The 7,258-nt window shown below is 52.4% G+C and overlaps 1 pseudogene; it reads right to left on the bottom strand.

Moving 5' to 3' along the window:
* Positions 1-767: 767 nt before the first annotated feature.
* On the bottom strand, positions 768-883 carry LOC111733829 (annotated as a pseudogene).
* Between the last annotated feature and the right edge of the window lie 6,375 nt (positions 884-7,258).

The raw sequence follows: 7,258 nt of genomic DNA, 5'->3' as shown, positions 1-7,258 counted from the left end.
CTGCATCTTGGCTCATCCTGGTCCTTCTACCTGGCTGTCCTCCCACCTTCGTTCTTGTGCTTGCTCAGCTCTTAGTGTGTTCAACAGGCATTTCGAGGTTCCCCCACCCCATCTCAAGCAACCTTCTCCTCCGTCTCTTCCTCCTGAATATCCTCCTGGCTTAAGTCATCCCTGGCATCCATGCCCCCATTGTCATGAACACATGTCCCCTTACAATCTCGAACGCCCCACCAATGCCACGAGATGTCCAAGTTGTCTGTATTGATATTGCTATTAAATGAGAAGCCGGAGCTCAAGGAAGCTCTGTGTCCATGATCACCCACAGGAAGAGGTGGCACTGGGCTCGGTGTAGGTCAGTCTTGCTCAGGAGTCCCCAGACTGTCACCCACTCCTGAAGGCGGAAGTGGATTCTGTGAGGGGAGCAGGAGCTGAAGAGGCCCTGAAGCTGGGGGTTTGGGGCACTAGCAGTTTGTCCTCATGGAGGCTGAAGCTGGAAGACCCGGGGTTCTTACCTCTGGGCAATGACAGATGGTGGGCAGCTAACGGGATGGAGGAGAAGCCAGACTTCTCCTGGCGAGCAAGGGTCTGACCTAAAATGACTGGGCCGTGGGACAGACTTGTAAGGGCCCGGGTGACCCTCCTGTGGGCTGTGAGTGGGCACATCTTCCATGGAATGTCAAGTGAGCCCCGTCCACTTGTTCAGAGTAGTGATGAGCCTAATTCTCAAGAGGAGAGGGGACTTTAAAAAAAATTATTATTATTATTTATGCCTACAGCACCTGGTCTCCCTCGGTGGTCTCCCATCCAAGTACTAACCAGGCCCCACCCTGCTTAGCTTCCGAGATCAGACATCGGGCTTGTTCAGGGTGGCATGGCCGTAGACCATGGACTGTGGCTCCACTTGGGTGTGAACCCAGGACCTGCGTGTAAAACGGACGTGCTGACCCCTACACTATGGAACCACGTTCGAGAAAGGACTTTTAAGGTCACACAACTTACGGCAGCCCAGGACTCCTGAGTGAGGCAGTGTCCTTTCCGTCATGCCCTGTCCTTCCTTACTGCCTTCCCAGCCCCTTCTTCTCATCTCCATGCCCACCTTCCAGCCAGGGCTTGTGACCAGCCCAGGGTATTGAGACCAGTTACGGAGACAGCCAGTTCCTGAGGCCCACAAGGGAGGGGACATGGCATGAGATCCATCCCGTGATAAACCTGTCACACATCTGTGCCCGCCTTTAGAATTGCCATTCAGTAGAGACTGCTGGATGCGTGTGGATTCATTGCTTCCCTCTAACTTACACCTTAGGGTCAGTGTTGGAAGTAACACAATCAAGAATCATAGCAAGTGTCAAATATGGCTTTGCTAAATTGATATCAGGTTTAATTAGCATAGATGTTGCAAATATTCTCATTGGTAAAATGAGCTGTGTGCAAGAAATGTGGTGGGCAACTGGCACCTCGTAGGTCCTTCCTGTCTGTGTGAACCAAGTTCAAGAGTCTTGTGAACCCAGAGGCTTCACGCCTTTGGAGGAGTGTTCAGGCCACAGCTCCAACTGGACCCACGTCACCCTCTGCCTTCCGGCCCCTGCCCTCAGTCCTGCTCTTACTAAGGGTCCTGTTTTCAGAAGAGGGTTGCACTTGTCTCAGAGTGACATTGCCCTGAAAGATGCTTGTCGGATGCCACGAAGGACAGCAAGTGGCCCTTGCTGTGTGCCTGCTATGGGCCAGGAACACTTCTCGATGCTTTATATGTATTTGTTGAAAGCTCACCACTGTGAGTAGATAAACAAACTGTGGTACATCCGGACAATGGAATATTATTCAGCGCTTAAAAAGGAAAAGAGCTATCAAGCCGTGAAAAGACACGAAGGAAACTTAGACGCATGTTACTAAGTTAAGTGAAAGAAGCCAATCTGAAAAGGCTACATACTTGTAGGCTTCCAACTATACGGCATTCTGGAAAAGTCAGAACTATGGAGGCAGCAGACATCTGTGGTTTCCAGGGGTTAGTGAGGAGGGAAGGGTGGCTAGGTGGGGCCTAGTAGATGTCCGCTCAAATGTCAACTTCTCTTCGCTTTTAGAGGTTGCAATATGCATGCACCTCAGTTTGCTCGGCTGTTGAAAATGCACAGTCATGAAATAGCACGTGCTGGAGATGTGTGGTCGGGAGAGAGATGATCACATTTTCCAAATTCCCTAAGTGAGGCCCCGGTACCAGGAAAGTCTATAACCCCGCTCCCTACCCACAGCTGTGTGCAAATGAGTGGACTCTTCTTGCCAGAGGATGTCTTCGCCAGGAGAACCCCGGGTCCCGTGAAGTGACAGAGGCCGGCCACTCGATAGAAAGGGCTGGCTCTCGCCCACACACTTGTGCCTAATTTGGGAGGAAAAGGAATGCAGACACTTTTGAGAAAGGGTGACCTTTTTCAGCGAGGCCGTGTGGCCAAACTTCTGTAACATCGTTCCTTTAAAATTGATGTTCTTTTTAATCAACAGTGACGAGGTTTGTTTCTTAAAAGCTGCTAAATCCAGTGACAGGCCCCAGGTGAGAAGGCAGAGTTCTCGCCAATTCTCCGCCAGGATGTCCCACGCTCGAAAAGCGTTTCTGGCAGCCTCTGCTACGAGGAGGGCCGTTTCCTGAGTTTGGTTGACGTGCATCTGGAAACCAAGAATCCTCTGCAAGGTTGCCTGTGATTTCCTTTTGATTTTACGTGTCCTCCTGCCCCGCAGAACCATTATTTTTTAAGAAAAGCAAAAATTAAAGCTTCATACCTTTCAGGAAGAGTGAGGGGGAGGCTGTGTGCCAGCATCTGGTAACTTGTTCACCCTAAAATGACTCCAAGTGAATCCACGTACTACTCTGTCAGAGGAAAAGCAGAACCATCTGGAGGGCTCCGGGAGCCTAAGACTCATTGAGAAATTCCACAGGAGGCCGTCCCTCTTGGTGGGATGCCCAGTGAATCGGGCCGCTCCCTTTGGACGTTTAGCACGGCCCCTGAACTGTGACTGCCACCGCGAATTGGCATCACATAGACATGGGTTGTATCCAGCGGTGCCCACGACGAGCAAGCTGTTTAGCTTCTCTGAGGCTCCGTTCCCATCTGGAAAAAGGGCTTGGCTGTGAGGATCCAATTAGAGTGAACCGCTGGACAACTGACCCTTGCTCAGGGAAGAAAAGACCTTCTGGACTCAGACGAGCCGCCATGAACATCCAGTCCTTACCCAGTTCCAACAACACGACCGCCCAACCAGTGTAACTGTCATCGACGGGAGGGACGGTCTCCGCATCTCGAGCTGCCCTTTGGATTATAATACGAACAGCTGCCTTTGTCCTATGCCAGCCCAGGCGTTGGCTGAATCAGTGTCACCTTCCGGTTCGCTGGGTGTCTTTGTCTCCATTTCATAGATGACGAGACTGGGCCTCCAGAAGGGAGAAGCGCAGTAGACGTGTGTTCATTTCTCCTGTTCAACATTGATCCCCACTCCGCCTGATAACAGTACCCCGATTTCTTTGAGGAAGGTGCCTCTTCCCAGTGATGGGCTGGCTGGTGGGATTACCAGTCAAGGCGCCCACATTCTCTGGCCGAGGAATGAGTCTGGGACTCAGCTCAGCCCACCAGAGGCTTTCTCTCTCGAAAGTTGGAGTTTCTATCTCAAGCATACGGTGGAAAGCACTAAAAATGGCTGAGGCCGATTTGCCCCCAGGTGGAGGAAGGGGCAGGGGTAGTGTGCTAAGGAGACGGTCTTTGTTCCTGGTGACTGGACCCTGCCGGCCAGCCCCATGCCGACCCCCAGGCAGCCTTATCTGTCTATTTGATCCTTTACTTTCCTTTCAGTTCTGAGACCCCCGTGGGCCTGGCCTTTCCCGCACAAGTTAACCAGATTGGTTTCTCCCATGTGCATCCCCCAAACTCTGGCCCCTTGGGCAAGTCGCCCAAACTTTCTTGTCCTCAACGTGTAATCGACTAGACGAGGCCTGTGGCAAAGGCCTGAGATAAGTTCGGGTTCGTGTTCTCACACTTTCGCTTAATTCTCTTACTGTGTGACACAGGACCATTTACCTGACACCGAGTCTCAGTTTCCCAATCTACAGAAAGTGGGATTAGCACCGCCCATCCCGTAGATTCCCGAGAATGAAATGCATTGTGTCCATGAACCTGACGCATAGCGTTCCCTTTGCAACCGCTTAGTTTCCCATGCCCCTCCCTTTGCAGGTCTGTGGGTCTAAACTCCTTACTCCATCAGCCTAAAGCAGATCTAGGTCATGAGAGGCGGCTCTGACGAGCAATTCCCATGCCCTACACTCTTGACTGTCTACACAGCAGCCGTAGCCAGCCTCATTCTTCATCGCCCATCTCCTCCTACAGAAGCTCCAAATTCTAGATACTTACTTTCCCAGACTCCTTTGCGGCTATCAGCGGCCATATGGCCCAGGATGACCAATGAGATGACAGTAAAAAGTGTCTCTTTAATTTCATTGGCCTCTCTGTGGGCTTTGGGGAAATATGTATTTCTCTGGAAAAAATTAAGAGGCTGGGAATAAAGCCCATTTTCTTCCTACCTGTGGGTGTCATCACGTGAAGGTGCTATGTGCAGGGAGGAGGCAGGGGACTTGCTTCTTGGGCCTGTGCCTAGTACAGTCCCTCTAAAGGGCCCCATACTTGGGGTTTAATGCTCTGTGGTCGCCATCTTAAAATTCCAAATAATTTTATCTTTGAATTTGTGTCCCGTAAGTGAAGTCTGATGGGACAATGAAGCACGTGCTGGAGGCTTGGAGCCTGGGTTCGCATGTGGCCCCGCCTCCTACTGCCTCCCCCATTCCCTGGGAGGGGTCTCGGCCACTTGCTCCCTGCCTGGTGCTCCAGTCCCCAGCCACGTCACTGCATGTTAGTCCCATGGCTGGGGGGAGAGGACCCCAGAAGCCACCTGGCCAGTCACATGGCAGGGTCCCCCGACTCACTATGTGCCCCTGTGAGGAAGCATGACGTCATATAGCAAGTGAAAACACTATGGCAGTTTGAGAAAGATACTATGAAAGAAAGGAAAATATTTGGTACTTTAGTACCTTTTACAGCACTTTTTTTTCCTGCTTTTTAAACAAGAGCCCTACATTTTCATTGCATTGGGCCTTGCAAGCTACGTAGCTGGCCCGGCTGAGACAACAAATTGGGATGACAGCAACCCTGGAAAAGACCCCTTCAGTCCCTTTCGGCCGTTTGCAGAGGTAATCATTACCTTCGTCGTTTAAGCCACCATCAAATAGGCGTCTTGTTACTTGCAGCCAAAAGCATCCTGACACCGAGCTATCGTTTCAGGACGATGCAGTAGATTTCCATCGACCCGCTGATTACCAATCAAGAGACAGCAGTATACGTGTTTTTTTGTGGAAAGACAATGGTCTTTTCATTACATCTAGTCTCTCTGGAAGGGATAACCTGCCCCTTTACCGTTCCCTGCCCTCGTCCCTGGTACCTCCTGGAATTCTAAACGTGCCCCCCACGTTGCTCTGAGGGTCACTTTCTGGCTGTCCATGTTCTTGAGGACCCTCTCTCCAGTCACTGCCTGGACAAGAAGGCGGTGAGTGGGGGTCAGACACCAGCAGGGCCCTATCGCTTGGCTCAGGATCCTATGTTTCATTCTTACGCCCAAAGTGAGACCTTCCCTTGCTTGACACACCATCTACAGAGATGCCCCCTGGTCAGTACCCAAAGGGCAGAGGGCTGATGCCCAACGTTCTGCTGAGGCCTAGCTGCAGCCGATGCGAGACAGATCCCTGAGCCCAGCATTATTTTCCTTGCTGGTCTGTAGAGCTCAGTTACTCTTCCTACATATTTTTCCGGGAGCCCCGCTTCCTATTTGCCCAGAGAACATTCCCAGAGGACCCTTCGCCTGTCTCTGGGCCAGCCATCCGTGCCGAAGTCTGAGCTGTGGGAGGTGGAAGCCCTTGGCATTCTCTTCGCCCCCACTGCCGGCGCTGCTGGGGACGGCTCTGACTCCCGCTGTCAGAAATGCACCTTGGCAGCTGTTTGGGAGAAGCCAGGCTGCCCTTCCTGGTAATGGCCATAACTGCAGCCAATTTTCCATAATTGGTGGCATTTGCCAGGGAATTCCTGCCTGTCGCAGCAGCCCCTCCGTGCTGCCTTTGATCTCGACCAGTCTCTGCGAGACACAAATACCGTTGTCATCTTCAATTACTCCAAGGGGCAGCGTGGTGCTGACCTTGCTACCAGATGTCCCCAGCCCTCCCGAGGCAGCATCAGCCATGGAGGCAGGCTGGGCGGTGGGCAAGGGGGCTCCCCAGGCCTGTTCCTGGAAACCCAACTGATATGACGTGTGAAAATGCGCCTCCAGAACTGAGGGCCGGGGGCGGGACGCGCCAACAAATAATAGAAAGTACAGGTCGCCGAGCACCTCTCTTTTCTCGAAACCTCTCAGCATCTTCTCTGCCAGGATGTATAATTATCCCCGTTTCACAGAGGAGGACACTGAGGCTCAGGGAGAGTGGCAGAGCAGGGGACAGGCATGGCCGGTGTGGTGGTGGGCGGGCGTGTGGTGGTTAGTAGTGTCCAGCCCAGGTTTGCCTGGCTTAAGGTCAGAGCTGTTTTCATGTCGCCCGGCTCCTAGGATCTGTGGGTGAGATCAAGCTCCACCTTCCCTACTAGGCTCTTAGCTCCCTGAGGATGGAAATTGGGTCTCATTCAAATCCATGCCCTCTCACAGCACATCATACAGAGCTGGGCGCCATGCAAATGCTCAGCTCCGTGTCACCAAGTCCCAGGCTCAGCCAGCAGCTGGATGGCTCTGCTAACATTTAGTTCAGATGTCATTGCTTTATAGCTGCAATCGTCCTGTGGCTCCTCAGTCCCCCATGGGGAGGTTCACTGAGGTCATTGATATAGTACCTGACATCTGTGAAAGGGAACTGCCACAATCAGTGAAATGATAAAGGCCCAACACATGGGCCATGGAAGCACAGGGCAGGGGGATTCATTCTGACTGAGGGACGGGAGGGCTTCCTGGAGGAGTTGTCATTGAGGCTATGCTTCAAACCCTGAGTCTACCCTATGGTGCCTTTAGGGGCTGGAGACTTGCAGATGACAGTGTCTGCAGGGCCACAGGCTTGTAAGAGTGTCCACTGAGGGCCGATGCCACCAAAGGGTCGGACCCAGCTTCTGGGCGTACACCTGTTCAAGCCAAAACTTTCCTGCACTTTTGTGGGCGGCTCTGTGCAGGTTCTCAGGATGCAGCCCGGGACTCGACA

Source organism: Pteropus vampyrus, unplaced genomic scaffold, assembly GCF_000151845.1.
Source record: "Pteropus vampyrus isolate Shadow unplaced genomic scaffold, Pvam_2.0 Scaffold652, whole genome shotgun sequence".
NCBI lineage: Eukaryota > Metazoa > Chordata > Mammalia > Chiroptera > Pteropodidae > Pteropus > Pteropus vampyrus.
The sequence above is the reverse complement of the archived record's forward strand: the minus strand, read 5'-3'. Positions and strand labels throughout refer to the sequence as shown.